The 21,097-nt window shown below is 42.1% G+C and overlaps 1 long non-coding RNA gene across 1 annotated transcript; it reads right to left on the bottom strand.

Annotated features, from left to right (window-relative positions):
* Positions 1-15,390: 15,390 nt before the first annotated feature.
* LOC122020657 lies at positions 15,391-18,247 on the bottom strand. Its single transcript, XR_006122276.1, has 3 exons — positions 17,840-18,247; positions 17,519-17,710; positions 15,391-15,757 (listed from the first exon to the last, which is right to left on the bottom strand). It is a non-coding gene; the product is annotated as an uncharacterized LOC122020657 (long non-coding RNA).
* Positions 18,248-21,097: the final 2,850 nt, after the last annotated feature.

Genomic DNA, 21,097 nt, shown 5'->3' with positions numbered 1-21,097 from the left:
ATACCACAAGTAACTGCAACACGTGTCACAAATGATGCACAATTACAGGTAGTGCCTCATCGTAGTGAGAGAGTTGTTAAACAACCTGAAAGATTCATGTTTTTGTGAGAATCTTTGGACTTGATCCTTGGTAAACATGAAGTTGATCCCTGGACATATGATGAAGCACTCCAAGATAAAGATGCAGCATCTTGGCAAAGTGCGATGAACTCTGAAATATAATCTATGCATTCTAATCCGGTCTGGGAGCTTGTAGAACCACCAAATGGTGTAAAAGTCATTGGATGTAAATGGGTCTACAAAAGAAAAAAGGGGAACAGGCGGGAAGGTGGAAACCTTTAAAACGAGGCTTGTTACGAAGGGGTATACTCAGAAAGAAGGAATCGATTATGAGGAAACTTTTTCGCCGGTAGTCATGCTTAAGTCTATCCGGATTCTTTTATCTATTGTTGTTCATATGGATTATGATGTTTGGCAAATAGATGTCAAGACAGTTTTCCTTAACGGAAGTCTTGAAGAAAACATCTATATGAAGCAACCAGAAGAATTCATTGCGAAGGGCAAAGAGCATCTTGTATGTAAGCTCAATCGATCCATTTATGGACTGAAGCAAGCTTCGAGATCTTGGAACATCCGGTTTGATGAAGTGATTTAGTCTTATGGATTCATTCAATGTCCAGATGAGTCATGTGTATACAAGAAAAGTGACGGAAACATTGTGGTATTTCTTGTACTATACGTAGATGATATTTTGTTAATTGACAACAATGTCAAAGTATTGCCAGACGTAAGGGTATGTATGTCCAAGCAATTTGATATAAAGGACTTGGGAGAATGTGGACATATTCTTGGAATCAAAGTAATAAGGGATCGCAAGAAACGGATGTTGTGCTTATCCCAAGCTTCATACATCGATATTATCCTAGCTCGTTTTAGCATGCAAAACTCCAATAAAGGTTTTCTACCTTTTCGGCATGGAGTACCTTTATCTAAAGAGATGTGTCCTAAAACATCAAAGGAGATAGAGGAGATGAAGGCAGTTCTCTATGCTTCGGCTGTAGGAAGCCTAATGTATGTGATGCTATGTACGAGATCGGATATCTATTTTGTCGTGGGCATAGTTAGCAGATATCAAAGTAATCCAGGATAGGGACATTGGACTGTCGTAAAGCATATATTAAAGTACCTGAGAAGGACTAGAGATTATATGCTGGTTTACCAGGCAGATGATTTGCTCCCTATGGATTACACAGATTCGGACTTCCAATCAGATAGGGACAATAGTAAATCAACCTCAGGGTATGTGTTTACTTTGAGAGGTGGAGCTATAGCATGGAGGAGTATTAAGCAGAAATATGTTTCAGACTCCACCATGGAAGTTGAGTATGTGGCAGCCTTTGAGGCAGCCAAAGAAGTTGTATGGCTCAGAAACTTCTTGATAGACTTAGATGTGATTCCTGATTTGCTCAAAGTTATCACAATTTAGTGTGACAACAGTGGTGCAGTAGCAAACTCGAAGGAACCACGAGCCCATAAGGTAAGTAAACATATTGAGCGCAAGTACCGCCTGATACGAGACATCGTAAAACGAGGAGAGGTTGTTGTCGCCAAGATTACATCAGCAGACAACCTGGCAGATCCTTTCACTAAGGCCCTTCTGGCGAGAGCTTTTGATAGGCATGTTGAGGAGATGAGAATCAGATGTATTGCAGCATAGTCTTTTAGTATAAGTGGGAGATTGTTGGGATGTATACTATAAGCCTAGTTTTTGTATAAACATCTGTTTTGAAATATTTTGAAATGAGAATCACTTTAGTCAAATGTCTGTATTTTATATTTATATATATGTCAATGCAGTTGTCCATTTAATTTATATTGTAGATAATATGGTGTGTGGTGCCACACAAAAGATCATGTTATCGATTCCTTATAAATTATAAATAGTAGCTCACAACCAAGATGGATTGGGGCAAACAATTGGTATGGTTGTAGTGTAATTTGATATTAGTCTATCTTGACTATAAAATTACACTAGTACACTATGTGTGTATTGAGCATGACCATTTGAGGTTGTTCGATTTATACTGACTACATAAAAGAACAAAACCTCTGTTATTATGGGTGTGCATCCTCTTAATCCCTATATAATAACAAGCACGCATTCTTAGTATTTATTTTTTTAACTTATCAATGGGTGAGATTTATTCGTTAAATCAATAGGCCTGATGAGTTGGGAGATAGTATTATTTATATGGTGTGTTGTTGATTATAGAAAGAATCTGTGTCCTAATTATTTAAGCTGATGATGTCCCCTTGAGGAGCTCATAAGGATTATCATGTAAACCTTGCAGGTGGACTTAGTCCGACATGATAATAAAGTTGAGTGGTACTACTTTTGGAATCAGATGTTAATTAATTGAGTTGTCAGTAACTCATTTAATTAACAGACATACGATATCTTAAACACGGGGAGATTAATGCACTCATGATAAGAAGGAGCTCATATGTAATATGGGATTAGTGCGGTAGTTCAATAATAAACCTTTAGTGGTATGTGTTATTATTGATGGACTTGGGTTGGGTGTTCGGGACGAACATAGGAAGCCCAACCCCATAAGGAGGCCTAAACCAATTCCTCCTCTAAGTCCCTGTTGTAGCCTCTATATAAAACCTCGCATCCACCCATCATTAACTGAGTTTGGTTTAACTTGGTTTAGTTTAACTAAACTTCGTTTAGTTTAACTAAACTTGGTTTGGTTTAACTTAACTTGGTTTGGTTTAACTTGGTTATAGAAAGAGAGATTTTTTCTAAACAGAATTTGGTTATAGAAAGAGAGATTTTTTTCTAAATAGAATTCTATTATTTTTTTTCTTTCTTTGTAACCGATGGCAAGCCTATAAAAAGAAGTAGCTGGTGGCTCCTAAAACCTAATTTTCCTAATTCTCTTTTCCCTTGCTTGTGGTCGGCGGCTCCTCTCTCTCCCTCTAGGGTCGGCGCCCCTTTCCCCCTCCTCCTTGCTTAGGGTCGGCGCCCCTTTCCCCCTTCGTCTCCTAGCTAGGGTCGACGCCCCTTCCTAGCAATCCATTGGTGGCCAACGACTTGAAGAAGAGGAAGAAGATTAGAAGGTGCACCATCCTAGAGCCTCCTTTTGTAGCTGGCAGTTTGTAAACCGAGAAGAGAAGGAGGGTGGTGTTGTCTTGGTAGATCGTCGCCCACACGACGTCCAAGAAGAGGAGAGGAATACGGCAGATGATCAAGAGGTCTTTAGCTACAAAGAAAAGGTACAACTAGTTCTTTAATTCCACTACATAATTAGTTAGTTTTCTTTGTATCGTTTTTGGAATACCAATACAAGAGGCCAGCAATCTTGTACTTCGATCAAGGTGTTCTTTGATCATTCAAGAACTTGCTTGATTTATCAAACACATGTCTGATCAAACATGTGGGTTGCTAGAAATAGTTCTGTACTTGTATAATTTTTGTACAGGGAAATTTAAATAGAACGGAATTCCAGCGCCTTCAGGAGCTAGTCAGACAGCTATTAGTGGAGCGGCTGCTACAATGGACCTTCCTCTTAAACGACCGTCGATGATTCCGATCACGATGGCTTCAGAGTCAGCCACTTCCGATGAACCCCTGCGACAGCGCAAGAGACGCCGCGCGAAAGCGTCCTCCCATTCTGCCACTTCCGCCTTGAAGACTCCAACACGAGGCGGTTTGAAACCCTCCTCTGAGCGGGGCGAGACATCTACGCCCACTCCTCTTGAACAAGCAGAGGCAGCGCTTCACACCCCCCCCCCTTTCATCCGACCGGAGACCGTCCTTGTCCGAACTGTTGTAAGGGACCATTTGTGCACTGTCGGTCGCCTTCATGTCGCCTCAATCCTTGCCGACGGCCCAAGTGTCCCATATTCGACCAGTTCCCACATCCTAGTCTAAGGGCAGGGTGACCTCAGACCCCTCTGGCCTGAGCAACAAGAGGCAAATTATGGTGATTATCCATTTTCCGACCAATGAGTATCGCGATGTGGATGACCTGGCGTCCTGCACCCCTGAGCACCAGAAAAGGATCCAAGGATTGTTCGCACAAATATGGGTCGATACCCGGGTCCATGTGGCGATCATCTCTCCGGGAGAGCTTGCTAACAGTCACACCCAGATGCCCACTGGGTTATGTATGCTACTTTTGTATTCACTTTTTATCCGTTCGACCCTTACAATTTTCTTGTTGCTATAGTTTTGGGTAGAGAGTCTGACCATGTGCCATAGGCACGCCTATTTAGAGCATAAAGTCTAGCAGCTGCGTGCTCCGAGTGGCCAACCTGCTACTTCACAGGCGCGCTTAGAGCAGATGAGCATCGAGGTGGCCAAGTTAAAGGCCAATCTGTAGAGGATCTCCAAGCTACTGGAGGCAGAAAAGGGAAAGCACGCTGAGCAGCCAATGCAGCTGGCGAGGCTCAACAAGCAGGCTACCTCCTTCGAAGCGAAGATCCACTCGGCCAACACTAGAAAGCTTCGAGCCATCGAGGATTTATAGATCAAGAACAAAGAAGCTCGCATCCTGGCTCAGAGTCTGAAGGAGGCGGAGGCGGCACTAAACACTGAGTGGGAGAGCCAATCCACTGAACAAGCAGCGACGCAAGAAAAGCCAGACGCTAAGGATGTCGCGCTAGCTTCAATGAATGCTGAACTAGAGGCCTCCCGAATGGCTTTAGAGGTTGATCAAGGTACCGAGTCAAGCTGGTTTGAGCTTATGAAGCGGGACTACCTCCGCTCGAACCCTTTCAATGATCGGTCCACCGACCTGGAGGGCCTTTTCAACCTCACCATCGATGGAACGCTCGACCAGCTAAAGGGCGGTGGTCATATCCCTGCCACTCTGACCAACAAGGTCATCAGTCAGGATAAGCTGACCGAATCATTGCCCGACGATGTGCTGGAGTACCTCGAGTGAGCCCACCCCTTACGAAGTTTACCCCTCGATATTTTGTAAAATCTTTCCAAGTGTTAATGCAAGTGTTCCTGTTCGGCATACCTTTGTTAATCCGAGTATGTCTTATCAAGCATCGCCCTGCGTTGCCATTTGGCATTTCCACGCTTGTTTGATTTGACACTTGTTTATTCATATGTTGTCATTTATGTTGGGGTTGCAAGGTTGCAAACATAGTCCCACATTGAAAACACATGGAAAAAATCATGAGTTTATAAGAGAAAGATATCTCCATTGGCATGAGGCCTTTTGGGTAGAGCCCAAGAGCAAAACCATGAGGGTTTAGGCCCAAAGTGGACAATATCATGTCATTGTGAAGATATCTAAATTCTTTTCGATCCTACAATTGGTATCAGAGTCCGGACTGCCAGAAGGTTTAACCGCTGACTGTGCATAAGAGCTATGGTCTGATTGAACCATGTATGTACAATATTGACCTCGTACAAAGAATGTGGGGACCTATGTTCGGATCAAGAGGACCAGACACCGGGCAGGAAGTCCTAGTTGCGGCTAGGCAAGAAAGTCCTAGTAGGTCGAGTGGACCGAGGGAAGTCCTAGTTGCGGCTAGGAAAGGAAGTCCTAGTAGGTCGGGTGGACCGAGGGAAGTCCTAGTTGCGGCTAGGAAAGGAAGTCCTAGTAGGTCGGGTGGACCGAGGGAAGTCCTAGTTGCGGCTAGGCAAGGAAGTCCTAGTAGGTCGGGTAGACCGAGGGGCAGGAAGACCTGGTGGGTTGAGGATCGGACGTGGGAAGCCCGTGGTCCTTTGTTTAAGGGGGGGATTGTTGGGGTTGCAAGGTTGCAAACATAGTCCCACATTGAAAACACATGGAAAAAATCATGGGTTTATAAGAGAAAGATATCTCCATTGGTATGCAAACATAGTCCCACATTGAAAACACATGGAAAAAATCATGGGTTTATAAGAGAAAGATATCTCCATTGGTATGAGGCCTTTTGGGTAGAACCCAAGAGCAAAACCATGAGGGTTTAGGCCCAAAGTGGACAATATCATGTCATTGTGAAGATATCTAAATTTTTTTCGATCCTACAATTTAAGCTCGAGTGGGACTACAAACCATTTGCCGTTTTACGGGAATATTCAAAGTGTGGTTCCATAGCCTACCGATCGGCAACTTAACTAGTCTTTGAGATGTCCGAGTGATCACTTCAACGTTGTCGAGCGACCTTTTCAAGAGAAACTATTGCTTCTAGAAGCAACATGCATCCCGACCGGCCTTAGTCTCAACTCAGATATTCATCGATCGGTTGCTCTTGACGTAGATTTAGTTTAAGATAGGTCGATCATACGTAAGTCACTATAGACTCGGGTTTATAGCCACCGCTCGGTTGTTGATTTGACAACTTAGGTTTAAGGTCACCGCTCGACCGTCGATGAAAACCAGGATTTAAGGTCGCCACTCGGCTATTTGTGAAGACCAGAGTTTAAGGTCATCGCTCGACCATTGACGTAGACTAGAGTTTAAGGTCGTCACTCGACCGTTGACGTAAATAAGAGTTTAAGGTCGTCGCTCGACCGTTGACGTAGACAAGAGTTTAAAGTCGTCGCTCAACCGTTGACGTAGACAAGAGTTTAAGGTCGTCGCTCGACCGTCGGTGAAGACTAGGGTTTAAGGTTATCGCTCGATCGTTGGTGAATACCATAGTTTAAGGGTGTCGCTCAACCGTTGACGTAGACCAAAGTTTAAGGTCATCGCTCGACCATTGACGTAGACAAGAGTTTAAGATCGTCACTCGACCTTAGATGTAGACAAGAGTTTAAGGTCGTCGCTCGACCGTTGACGTAGACAAAAGTTTAAGATCGTCACTCAATCGTTAGTGAAGACTAGGGTTTATAGTCGCCGCTCGACTTTTAACTTGACCGATTAGCACAAGAGTCTTGAACACTTGGGATTTTTATTTATTCTCTTCCTGCATCCACAAGTCATACACTTACACAAGTATATATGTATTTACTCACGCACCTCTCACCCGGTCCTATAGGGTTGGAGATGGTTCACACACCACGGCCGCTCAAGCTGTCTTCCGTCTTCATCTTGCAGGTAGTAGGCTCCCGAGTGGAGTTTTTGCACGACTTTGTAAGGTCCCACCCATGGGGCTTCGAGTTTGGTGGCATTGACGACCGACTTTATTCTTTTCCACACTAGATCCCCGACCTGGAAGGATCTCAAGATCACCCTCCGATTGTAGTTCTGCTTCATCCACTGCCGGTACGCCATCAGCCGAACGATTTCTTTATCCCATGCCTCATCCACCAAATCGAGCTCCATGAGTCTTCACTCGACATTCCCCTCATCATAGAGCTGCACCCAATCGGATTCTACTCCGACTTCCATCGGACCACCGCTTCACATATGAAATGGTGTTACGTCGGTCGCCTCTTTTGGAGTCGTGCGAAGGGCCCACAGGATACTGGGGAGCTCGTCGGCCCAGCTGCCTCCTGCGTGGTCAAGCCGAGCTCATAGACCTCTGAGGATCTTCTGGTTGGTGACTTCCACTTGGCCGTTGCCCTGAGGATAAGCCACTGAGGTGAAACTTGCTGAATGGCATAGCCTTCTCACCACTCCCTGAGCCTCTGGCTGGCGAACTGCCTCCTGTTGTCTGACACGAGCCGACGGGGAATGCCAAACCGGCATAAGATGTTCTGCCAGACAAATTTGATAACCATCTGTTTAGTTATCTTTACTAATGGCTCGATTTCCACCCATTTTGAAAAATAATCCACTACAACAAGCAAGAATCTTCGCTAAGCGGTCGCCATTGGAAATGGTCCAACGATGTTCATGCCACATTAGTCGAATGGGCAAGAACCGTGGATGCCTTCATATCTTCGGTCGGTCAATGCGGGATGTTGTGATATTTTTGGTAGACGGGTAAGTAGCTACTGTCCGAGCGGTGTCTTCTTGAAGTGTGGGCCAAAAATATCTAGCCAGAAGGATCTTCCAGGCTAGTGATTGATCGCCCGGATGACTTCCATAGGAGTCTTGATGTACTTCTTGGAAGATGTACTCTATGTCTTCTGATCCAACACACTTGAGCAGTGGCCTCAAGAAAGCTCGCTTATAAAGCTGGTCCCTGATCAACGTAAATCGTCCGACCCTCTTTTTCAATAGACAAGTTGCTTCTTGATCGGACGGTGTGTCGCCTGATCGGAGGAATTCAATAAACGGTGTCCTCCAGTCTCTTGGGAAGGAGACTCCCTCCATCCGATTGATGTGCGCCACCAGTGAGACCTGCTCGATCAGGTGGTCTATCACGACTGGAGATAATGAACTAGCTAACTTAGCCAGTTCGTATGCTGCCTGATTGTTAGATCGGGGGATCTTCTGTATAATGACTTCTTGGAAATTTGCCTTTAGGTTCTCGAAGGCTTCTGCATATAACTTGAGTCGAGAGATGCTTATTTCGAACGTCCCTGATAGCTGCTGAGTGGCTAACTGGGAGTTCGAGTAGATGAGGAATTTTGTAGCTCTGACGTGCTGAGCTGCATGTAGGCCGGCTATCAAGGCTTCATACTCGGTTTCATTATTCGTCGCTCGATAATCCAACCAAACGAACAGCTGCATCCGGTCCTCCTAGGGTGAAATCAACAAAATGTCGATCTGATGCCTTGCCGAGTGGACGAGCCGTTAACGTATATTTTCTTAGTTGCATCTTGCTCAGTGTTCTGGATCTATGACGAAATCAGCTAAGGTCTGGGCTTTAATCTCCGTTCGGTGCTGATACTGAATGTCAAACTCACATAGCTCAGTCGTTCATTTGATCAACCGTCTGGATGCCTCTAGGTTTAGAAAGACCCTTCCCAAGATGTTGTTCGTCATCACGATGATCAGGTGTGCCAAGAAGTACGGACGGAGTCTCTGAGTGGCTAGAATCAATGTGTATGCTAATTTTTCAAGACAGGTGTAGCGATACTCTACATCTTTCAATATATGACTCAAAAAATACACGGGTTGTTGTTCGTAACCGTTCTACTTTACCAATGCTGATCCAACTGTTGGATGCTACTCGGAATTCCGTTCTGCTTCCCCTGTACAAAAATTTGTACAAACACAGAACTTTCCTAACAACCTATGTGTTCCTCATGAGTTAAACTTAAGTTCATCCTATGTTACAAAAGTTGATTAAATATCTATTTCAAGGATTGGCTTCCAGGTTAAACATGGCGAGACACTTGGCCTTCTTGGGTATGGGATCATCCACCACTTCCAAGACAAAGCCTTTCAAAGAAATTGGATATTCAAACTTCTTACACCTAGATTTAACTATAAAGATCTCAATAGAAGCACAAGATTTAAACAAAATCGAAACACGAAATTGCTAGCCTCTTGTGTTGGTATTTCAGGATCCATACAAAGAACATAAACTAATTAATTTGAAGGGGAAACAATTAATTAGTTATGTCTTTTTTTGTAAACAAAGACTTCTTGATCTTCTGTCGTATTCCTCTCCTTCTCTTGGGCGTCGTATGGGTGATGATCTACCAAGATGAAATCCACCTAAACAACTTCTTCTTCTCCAAGAAATTCAGCCACCAAGGAAAACCAAAATAGGAAACGTCCTTCTCTTCTTCTCTTCTTCTTCCTCTCCAAGCAACCGGCCACAAGAGGATGCCACTTGATGTGTCGTCAGCCCTAAGAGAAGAAAACAAAGGGAGAAGAGAAAGAAAAGAGTCGGCCACCAAGGAATGCAAAAATAGGAAACCTCCTTCTCTCCTTCTCTCCTTCTTCCCCTCCAAGCAACCGACCACAAGGGTTTTTCAACCCTTTATGTCGCCGACCCTAAGGGAGCAAGAGAAGGTGCCGACCAAGGAAAATAGAAGAGGAATTGTGTAGATGTGTTATTTCATAAGGCACCCTCTACCTCTCTTTTATAATCCTTGGTCATGGCAAAACAAAGAAATTTTAATAACAATTAAAATCTCTCTCTTTTAAATTTCCTATTGTGATGATTACAAAAGGAAAGTTTTAAAATTAATTTTTCTCTTTTAAACAATGTAGAAGTATACAAAAAATGAAAGATTAAAATTAAAACTTCTCTTTTAAATCATGGTTACAAAAAAGGAAAGTTTTGTCAAAATTAAAATATCTCTTTTAAACATTATAGATAACTACAAAAAAGAAAAGATTTTAATAAAATTAAAATCTCTTTTTAATCATTTGTAGATAGCTATAAAAGGAAAGATTTTAAAATTTAAAACTCTCTTTTAAAACTATGTGGATGGCTATAAAAGGAAAGATTTTAACAAATAAAATCTCTCTTTTTTATCATGCTATGGTCGGCCCCTTGCTTGGGCACCAAGCAAGGCTTGGCCGACCACATCTTGGACACCAAGATGGGCTTGGCCGGCCCCTTGCTGGGGCACCAAGCAAGGATGTGGTTGGCCCCTAGCTTGGGTAAGAAGCTGGACTTCGGGTGGATAAAAAAGCTTTTAATTAAGAGACTACAACAGGGACCTAGAGGATGAATTGGTTTTGGCCTCCTGATGGACTTGAGCTTCCTGTGTTCGACCCGAACACCCAACTCAAGTTTATCAATAATAACTCATACCACTAAAGAGTCATTATTGAACTATCGCATCAATCCCATATTACATTATGGGCTCCTTCTTATCATGAGTGCATTAGTCTCCCTGTGTTTAAGATATCGAATGTCCATTAATTAAATGAGTTACTAACAACTCACTTAATTAATATCTAGCTCCAAGAGTAGTATCACTCAACTTCATTGTTATCTACAATATAAATTAAATGGACAACTGCATTTAACTAAATGCAGACATTCAACCAATGTGATTCTTATTACAAAATAAATGTTCATTCAATAAATGTTCATACAAAAACTAAGTTTTTAGTATACATTCTAACACCAACTGCATACTCGATGGATGATAGGTAGATCCAGAGTGGCTTGCCAGCACTCGACTTGGTCAATACAGGCAAGGAGTTGAGGCACTCCTTAAGATCTTCCAGTGCCTTGTTGCATTCTATGTCCCATTGGAATTTCATCGCTTGGCACAACACCTTGAAGAACGGATGGCTTCAGTCAGATGACTTGGAGATGAACCTTGACAGCACGACGATCCATCCGATCAGCCGTTGGACCTCCTTCAAGTTGCGGGGCGGGGGCATGTCTTGTAGCGCCTTCACCTTGCTCTGATTCACCTCGATGCCCTTTCAGTGAAGATGTATCTGAGGAAGCAACCACTCTTCACGCTGAACAGATATTTGTTTGGGTTCAGCTTTATCCCATATGCCCTTAAAGTTCAGCATATTTCTTCTATATCTTCACAAAGATCAGCAACTCGGAGGGATTTTATTAATATATCATCGACATATACCTTTATATTACGGTCGATCTGTCGACAGAACACTTTATTCATCAACCTCTGGTAGGTGGCGTCGGTATTCTTTAATCCGAACGACATAACGTTGTAGCAATACGTTCAAACGACCGTGATGGAGCTGACCTTCTCTTGATCCTCTCGGGCGAGCGGCACTTGGTGGTATCCTTGATACGCATCGAGCATGCAGATCAGCTCGCAGTCCGTCGTAGAGTCCACCATCTGATCTATCTTGGGCAACGGATAGAAATCCTTTAGGTACACCTTATTCAAATCACAGAAGTTGATGCAGACCCGCCACTTGTTGCCCGGCTTGGAGACTAGCATGACATTAGCGAGCTAGTTCAGGAATTGAACTTCTTGAATGTGGCCGACCTCTAGCAATTTTTCGATCTCCGCTCGTTTGATCAAGTTTTGTTCCATGCTGAAGTCCCTCTTCTTTTGTTTCATCAGCCAAGCGTCCAATCGGACATGAAGCTCATGCTGAACAACGTTCAACGAGATGCCAAAGAGCTCGTGTGTCGATTAGGCAAACACATCGTGGTTTTGTCTGAGACAGGAGGCCAGTTTTACCTTCTTCTCAATCTCTAGGTCAGCGACGACAAAGGTGGTTGTCTCCGACCGGCTTGGGTGGATTTGAACCTCCTCCTTTTCTTCATAAACCAGCATAGGAGGCTTTTCCATGATAGCATTCACCTCCAAGCACAAGTTCTTCCGAGCGACCCTTGCTTCGGATTTAATCATCTCGACGTAACATCGTCGAGCGGCCAACTGGTCGCCTTTAACTTCGCCCATCTTGTCATCCATCAAAAATTTAATCTTCTGGCAAAAGGTGGACACCACCGCTCGGAACTTAATTGAGTGCTAGTCGGACCAATATGATGCTGTAGGCCGACGGTGCACCCACCACAATAAAATTTGTGATCCGTGTCCTCCTTAGTGACTCCTCCCTGAGCGAGATAGCTAGGCGGACTTGGCTGATCGGCAACACTTCGTTGCCTATGAATCCGTAGAGTGGAGTCGTCATGGGCAGCAAATCGTTATGGTCGATTTGCAGCTGATCGAATGCCTTCTTGAATATGATATTCACCGAGCTCCCTATATCAACAAAGGTTCAATGAATAATATAGTTAGCGATTACTACTCGGATGATCAGCTCATCGTCATGAGGGATCCCCACTCCTTTTAAGTCTTTCGGACCGAAACTGATCTCGGATCCTTCGGCCTTCTCCTTGCTACATCCAATAGCATGGATCTCGAGTCGCCGAGCATGCAACTTCCTTGCTCGGTTGGAATCACTGATGGTCGGCCCACCAGCGATCATTCCTATTTCTCCTCGAGCGGCATTACTCCTATTCTCCTCCTCTCTAGTTGAAGGTCTGTTTTACTCGGCAGAGGCTCGGGTAGGACTATGGTTGTTCCTCCTCTGAGATTGATGAGGGTGTGGTTCAACCACCGTCCTTTCTTCCTCCCTTCGTCCGGTTGATCGGCGCCTGTATCGCCGATTATGAGATGGGGATCGACAACGATATCCCCGTGGAGTCGACCTACTATCTATTGGCGTCTAGTTCCGTGTGTTGTGTGTCGTCGAATGGTGAAAGGAGCAGAACATTGGCGTCCACACTTTACCTTTGGCGGTCTTTAGGCGACCGACCGCCACATGCTGCACAACATGCGTCTTGGGCTCGTTGTGTGGTTGCGCTCCCCCCAATCGAGGCCCCTTGGGAGGCTGATGGCTGCTGGACGGACGCCGCTAAGGTGTTGCTGCGGGTTCATTTGGCACCTCCCTTCTTCTGGCCGCTTGAGCTTCCTCCACGTTTATGTATTATGTTACCTTCCTTTGCAAGTGGTCGAAGTCCCTCAGCGGCTTCCAGATGAGCAATCGGAAGAACTCTCCATCGGTGAGCCCCTGGATGAAGGTGTTCACAAATACATCTAAGGAGACCGCTGAAATATCCATTGTCACCTGGTTGAAGTGCTATATGTAGGTCCTCAATGCTTCCCTAGGCTCTTGCTTCAATGAGAATAAATTCACGTTCGCCTTCTGGTGGCGACGGCTGCTGGCGAACTAGTGTAGGAACACTACTCAGAAGTCCTTGAAGCTGTGGATGAAGCCGATCAATAGTCTCTTGAATCAATGTTGTGTCGATCCAGAGAGGGTGGTGAGAAAGACCCGATACTTCACACTATCGGTGTACTGATAAAGTATTAGCGCGTTATCAAATTTGGTCAAGTGGTCGTCGTGGTCGATAGTTCCGTTGTATTCTCTGATCGCCAGCGGAATATGCCGGGGCAGAGGGTCGTTCAGAATCCTGTGTGAAATTTGTTTATTGATTCACTCAGGTGAATCATCATCCCACAGTGCCTTCCCTTTCTTTACGTCCCGAACGGGCGCGTCATCTGAGGAAGACCCTCGATCCATGTTTGATCGGCCCCATTCCTCCGATGGGGTCTTGAACAACGCTCGGTGGAAGGGGATAGATGCATTGGATGCTTCCCCATACGTGTCAGTCATCTTCTTGCTCTTCCCTCGAGTAGATATTTGGTCCACTCTGTCTCCATGTTCAGCCGATCAGCCAGCAGCTGATGCTGCGGGTTCCTGCGCTTGGCGCTCGGCCGGCGCTTATTGTTGTTGTTGCTCCACTATTTTTGCCACTCAAGCTTGTATCAGTATGTTGAGTTCCTCTTGCGTCACCGTGGTGAATTGTCCAGCGTCCTCCATCTTCTCATTCGGATGCAGGTTACATTCCCACAGATAGTGACAAAATGATCCTGTCCGAAAGCTGGGGATGTGGCGGCTTCGCTGACCGGCTGTACACCTTGCACCGCTCTACAAAACAAGCAACGTCAGTACCGACCCAAGGAAGAAGTCCCTGGCATTGACTCTCTAACACTCAAGTCAGTCATCGAAATAGTAGAAGAAAGCAGAGCAATAGTAACTCTAACGCCAACAATGAATTACATGTACCTTCACTGGTGATGGACCCCCCTTTATATAAAGCTCTGGTGGGCGATGTGCACGCTTCTTGAGGCGTGGGCACATTCTTCAATATATCCTATGAAAGGGCATGTCAAGAAAGTACATTTGACACCATACCTTAACAAGGTGTGCATATCCCTGACAAGATAGTAGAAGCACTACAACAAAAATGTTAAAAGATAACGGATTTTATTCGTTATCGTAGGCCCTTTAAAACCGTTGTAATTGGTAGTGTTGTTCAAAGTGGGGACTACGACAACGATTTTAAACCGTTGTCTTTGAATGAAAAGACAACAATTTTACAACGATTTTAAACCGTTGTCTTTGAACGAAAAGATAACAGTTTAAAACCGTTGTTGTTTAAACCACTTTTAATAACACTTCCAGTTACAACGATTTTTGGGGCAACGACAATGATTTTTAACAGTTGTCTTTGAGGGTGATAGACAACAACAACGATTTTAAACCGTTGTCTTTAAAACTATTATTTTTTAATACCAATATATCATATTTCAATATAAATATATAATAAAGAATCATAATCACAAAAGAAAGAATATTCCCCACATCATTGTCATTCAAAATGTTACTTATACAAGAATTACAATCACAAAAGAAGAAACATGTCTCATGTTCAAATAAAATTTATTTCAATACAAATAAACAAATAAACTCTATTTACAACTAATGAACATTAGCCAAAAGACTAAAAACTTGTGATGGTAGTTCATGTCATGTAGGATTGCACTTAATTATTATCAACCCAAGCCCCATCACAATCTTCAACTTGTAGGATTTCATTAGACTCCTCTTTTTCACTTGTTGATTCTTTCATGTCAACCTTTTCCAATATTATTGATAATTAGTTCCATAATAAATCCAGTCCTCCCCACACCAACTCCATCAAAAAACCTAATATTTCCACCCCTTTAATAAGGCACCAAGAGATCAATGACCTATTGATATCAAAAGAAATACACTATTATATGTATGAAAACACTTATTCTGAAAGAATAATAAACACACATATATTTTTACAATAGTTATCATATGTGTACCTTTGTTATTCTTTCAGAGTCATGAATGGTTCCACAATTTAAAAAGTATACATAAATTTGATATAAGGCCCATTCCAAAATAGTAATATGCAGCTAAAAAATTGAAAAACATCCTCATCGATTTCGGAGTTAAGACCATTAATGATATTTCAGAATAGTAATTTTGAAAAAGCTATGATTCTGTCAACAGCAAAGGCAAACACAAGCAAGCTGGTAGGATGTGCATAATCCAATAATTCAGAATATCTAGCCCTTGATATAGGCATTGAAACTAAAATAAAGTTTAGCAAAGACTGCATACTTCTCCCATTCTTGAACTCGATTAGCCATCAATTTCTTCCCAAAGTTAACCATTTAGGCAATTAAAATCTGCATGAGATAGAAGAAGAATCAGGAAAATGATGAAATATTTCCAAAGTAAAATCAAGGAGGATGAAACAAATCAATAATCTTGGTGCAACAAGTTAAGGATGTACGATCCTTCCATATGAACATTAGTTGTAGTTTTTCTTCAAAGAACTAGACTCCTTTTGAAAAAACAAGAGCATTGAAATCTCGAAAATAGTTCCTTTTATGAGTATTTAGTACATTGACATTGCAAATCTATGAAACAAGCTAAGGGGGCGTTTGGTTCTTTCCTAGGAATAGGAATCGGAATGGGAATCATTGTATTGTGGAATGGGAATGAGTATGAGCATGGATATCACTCTTAAAAACAATGTTTGGTTAGTTGTATATCTTCTATCGGAATAAATTAAAGTTTCCTTTTTTACCCTTAAAGCAAAATAAGAGAAAAAAATTAGATGTGAGAGAAAGATGAATGTGAGAGAAAAATATGATGAAAGAGAATGATGAAAAAGAAAGTATTATGAGAGAGAAAGTGTAATAAGAAAGAATGAAGAGAGAGAAAGTGTAATAAGAAAGAATGAAGAGAGAGAAAGTGTGATGAGAGAAAATGAAAAAAGAGAGTGTGATTGGAGAGAGCATGATGAGAGAAAATATGATGTGAGAGAAAGTATAATAGGAGAGGATGAAGAGAGAGAAAATATAGTGAGAAAAAATGAGGAGAGAGTGTGTCATGAGAGAGATTGAGGAGAGAGAAAGTATGGTGAGAGAAAAAGAAAACAGTGAATATGATGGGAGAGATTGAGGAGAGAGAAAGTATGGTGAGAGAGAAAGTGTGTTGAGGAAAAAATAAGTGTGATAAGAGAGATTGAGGAGAGAGAAAGTATGATGAGAAAAAAAAGAGTGTGATGGGAGAGATTGAGGAGAGAGAAAATGTGATGAGAGAGAAAGTGTGATGTGGAAAAAAGAAGAGAGTGTGATGGGAGAGATTGAGGAGAGAGAAAATGTGATGAGAGAGAAAGTGTGATGTGGAAAAAAGAAGAGAGTGTGATGGAAGAGATTGAGGAGAGAGAAAGTGTAATGAGAAAAAAGAGGAAAGAGAGTGTGATAGGAGAGAGAAAGTGTGTGATAAAATGATGAGAGAGAAATTATGATGAGAGAGAAAATATAATGAGAGAGAATAAGAAGAGATAAGTAATATATATTAAAGAAAAAATAAATAAATATATTTTGATATTTGATATTAATGGAGAAAATTTTAGTTTTAAGTCAAGGGTATTTTTGGAATAAGGGAATATTTTGATTGATGAAAATAAGGTAATGGCTCATTGAAGGGGGGGTACATGGGAATGAGTTATTATCCAATTTCAAGTATTCATTCCCTTATTTGTATTCATATTCCTATAATCCAAACATTAACAATGGGAATCAATGATTCTCATTCTCATTCCCCACTCCTATTACCCTAAACCAAACGCCCCCTAAGTACCAGGAACTCAAAGTTTAAAATACAAAATAGCTGATGCCAATACTGAAGGATGGGTAAAGAAGTGGAAAGGATCCTTCACGATCTACTGGATATGAAATATTCTGCTAAGCCATACTTCTGTTCTTATCAAAAGAAACTAGTTATGGCACCTTTTGCCAGGGAAAATAAAAAAATCTCTCACTGATAAACCAGATGCCTATGGAAGAGAGAAGCACCACTCCACTTCAATAGATTTATGATCTTAATTTACACGCCCCTGAAATGAACACGAAAGAGAAAATTTAACTTCATATCACCTTGAATCAATCCTTCTTCCCCTTGCCAAAAAGATAAGTTCTTCTAATGTTTAAACCTTGTCAATCACTAGAAAAAGGGAAGGAATCATATCAAAGGTGTCTCTTATCTTCGCACTAGCCTATCCCCAGTCGCAGACAAAGCAAAGCTGTTGATTTTGCATGACTTGAAGAACCCATTTTTGAAAACTCTTACTGCAAAGAAACAAAATTAAAGAAATAAACAACAAACAAAGAAAAAAGGTGATTTTGTCCTTTTTTTCCTCAAAGCGACTGGCTATTACAGCCGACCGTAAATGAGGCATCGAGAACGACGAAAATTACCAAAAAGCTGCAAGAACCCGATGAGTAACCAACCAAGCCACAGAAGAGAGAAGTCGGCGTCGAGGAAGATCACTCAGCAAGAGAGCGATCGGCCTAGGAGGGTTCCAATCACGCCGTCGGCCTAGTCGGGGTGGCGGACGTAGCAGTCGCAGATGTTGAAGAGGACGACGGCTTGGAGCTCGGCAGAGACGATGGGCGAGAAAGGAGGGAAGATCTATAACACCGCCATGAGGTGAGATCGAAGAGTGGGAAGGGGTTTTGAGGAGAGGGGTTCGTCGAGAGCGGTGGAAGATAAAAACATGTGAGGAGAGGAGAAGATCCGTGCGAGGAGATCGTGGAGAGGAGATTGTGTGAGGAGAGGGAACTCGAAGAGATCGTGTGAGGAGAGGAGAAAGAAAGTCAGGGAAAGTTAGAAAGGAAAGGAGAAGGGAGGGGAAGTGAGGGGAAGTATTTAACTTCTCCTTAAGGGTTCAACATGTGTTATTTTGTTTAGAAAGAAAGGGGAATGAAGGTTAAATAGATAAAATTATAAAAATACCCTTATTTTTAAATTAAAATTTTTTCATAATATTAATATTTATTTTATAAATATAAATTAGATATTTTTAATAATAAAATTATTTTTTTATATTATCATTTAAATTAGTTATTTTTTTAATAAAAAAATATTTTTTTATACAATTCATAACAAAACAATGAATTATCAATAATCAAGTAATTAAATGAGAAATAATGAAAATAATGATTTTACAAATCTTAAATAAAAAAATTTGAAAGATAACGCGAGAATTCCTATTCTTTAAAACTTATTAAATTTTGATGGAAAAATTAAAAAATAATAGATATCCTCTTAAATTTTGACGACAAAAATAGTTTCTCCTTCAATTCAGTTAGAAGACGTGTCGGATCCCCTCCTCTAATAATCTGGTAGCAAGCGAGCTGTGAAGAAGGCGAAGAAATTGAATTCCGACGACATAGTAAAATTAGAAATTGAAATATTTCTTAAACTATTAAGAACAGGGATAGAATTGGAATAAAAAATATTTTATTTTCCCTTCCACATCCTTACACCTCAATTCGGGGTGTAAGAAAATCTCTCTTTCCATGGGTAACGAAGATTAAAATTTATCCTTCCTTACCTTTCCTTCCCTTTCCTCACTCCTTCCCAAACGAGGTTTAAAGTTTTCCTTCCCCTTATTTCCCCTTCCTTCCCCTTCCCTCACCTCCTCCTAAACAGACCATAAGGGGGAAAAACACGCGCACAAATTTTTTCGGAGAGTGAAAGCAAAACACAACATTCAAAGGTAAAGAAGTAAAAGAATTAAGTCAAAGACAATGATTTTAATAAATCATTATATTTGACTATATAAAATAATATAAAAAAATATAACCGTTTACAAATCTATTGTCATAGCCCTAAAAAAGTGCTTAAAACAATAGTTTTAGAAAATCATTGTAAAATGCATTATTGATTTTAAAAAAATTACTCAACGACAACGATTTTTACAAAATTGTTGTCTTTTATTTTTGCGGGGGAGCTCAAAGACAACGGTTTTATCAAAAACTGTTGTCTTTTACTAAATTAACAACAGTTCTTTCTAAAACTGTTGTCTTTATGGTGTTATCTTTTAACAATTTTGTTGTAATGAAACTTCTGTTGTACGATCCGCCTGTCGACCATGCCTCGTGTCAGCGGTATTATCTCCCAAAAGGATGTCGAGAGATACGACGGTGGTCCCGTTGCTTGGTCAAGCTGGATAGCCGCTCGGCCAGGACTCCTCTGCTCTGTCGGTTTCAGTTGCTCTTCCCTGCAATGACTGTGTAATAACATATCCTCTCCCGTTCGGACAAGCTATCTGGTCTCCTCAGCGTCCCACTACTTCACACTAAACGTCGGATCATTTTATCATATTATCCCCTAGCTGGACAGGTGGTCCGCTCGAACATGTCTCCCATCGATCGATCACCGAATGCCCCGACCGACCATTGCAATTGTCCTCAATCTGGCCCTTTAACACCCTGGCATTGATCACTTTGACTTTGACCTCCACCTTGACAGTTGACCCCGTGCCAGGTGGACCTCCCTATATGGTCGCATCAACATTGATGGGACCCTTCAGTTGCTGAAGGAGGGCGACCACCTTTCCACCAAGGTCTCAGATAAGTTCATCCAGAGGGAAAAGATTGTAGATTCGTTCCTAGATGATGTTACCACCGATCTGCAATTTAGAGTTCTAGTACATGTTATCCTTTACTTTTCGTCTCTGAGACTTAACTTCTTCGCTTTACTTATCGTGAGAGTAATACAAGGCGCGAGAACTAAGTTCATCCGAAACTCGGTCGAATAGATTGATATTCTAGGATACTTTGCGTGAAAGCTTTGCTCGCTTATAACTTGGTCGAACGACTCAAGAGTCTGGAGGCGTGAGAACTCATCTCACTTATAACTCGCCCGAATGGTACGAGAGTCATTGACACTTATGCATGAGGGCTTTGCTCGCTTATAACTTGGTCGAACAGCTCAAGTGTCTAGAGACATGAGAGCTCAGCTCACTTATAACTCACCTGAATGGTGCGAGAGTCTTTGACACTTAGGCGCGAGGGCTTTGCTCGCTTATAACTTAGTCGAACGGTACAAGAGTCTGGATGCGTAAGAGCTTAGCTCACTTATAACTCACCCGAACGATAATAGAGTCTTTGGCACTTAGGCGCAAGGGTTATACTCTCTTATAACTTGGCCAAACAACACAAAAGGCTAGAGGCGTGAGAGCTCAGCTCACTTATAACTCGTTCGAATGGTGCAAGAATCTTTAACACTTAGGTATGAGGGTTTTGCTCACTTATAACTTGGTTAAACGGCTCAAGAGTCTGGAGGCGTGAAAGCTCAACTCACTTATGACTCACCCAAACGGTGCAAGAGTCTTTGACACTTAGGCATGAGGGCTTTGCTCGCTTATAACTTAGCAGAAAGGCACAAGAGTCTAGATGTGTGAGAGCTCAGCTCACTTATAACTCACCCGAACAGTACGAGAGTCTCTAACACTTAGGCACAAGAGCTTTTCTTGCTTATAACTCGGTCGAATGACACAAGAGTCTAGATGCGTGAGAGCTCAGCTCACTTATAACTTGCCCAAACGATGCGAGAGTCTTTGACCCTTATACACAAGGGTTGTGTTAGACCCCGTGGTTGTTTAGATGTGATCAACCAAGTTGGTTAGGTCCTGCTTTGTGTTTGATCCCTATGTCTGAGTGTGCAGA

The sequence above is a fragment of the Zingiber officinale genome, chromosome 9A (assembly GCF_018446385.1).
Source record: "Zingiber officinale cultivar Zhangliang chromosome 9A, Zo_v1.1, whole genome shotgun sequence".
NCBI lineage: Eukaryota > Viridiplantae > Streptophyta > Magnoliopsida > Zingiberales > Zingiberaceae > Zingiber > Zingiber officinale.
Note: the sequence above shows the minus strand (reverse complement) of the source record. Positions and strands in the feature narration are given on the sequence as shown.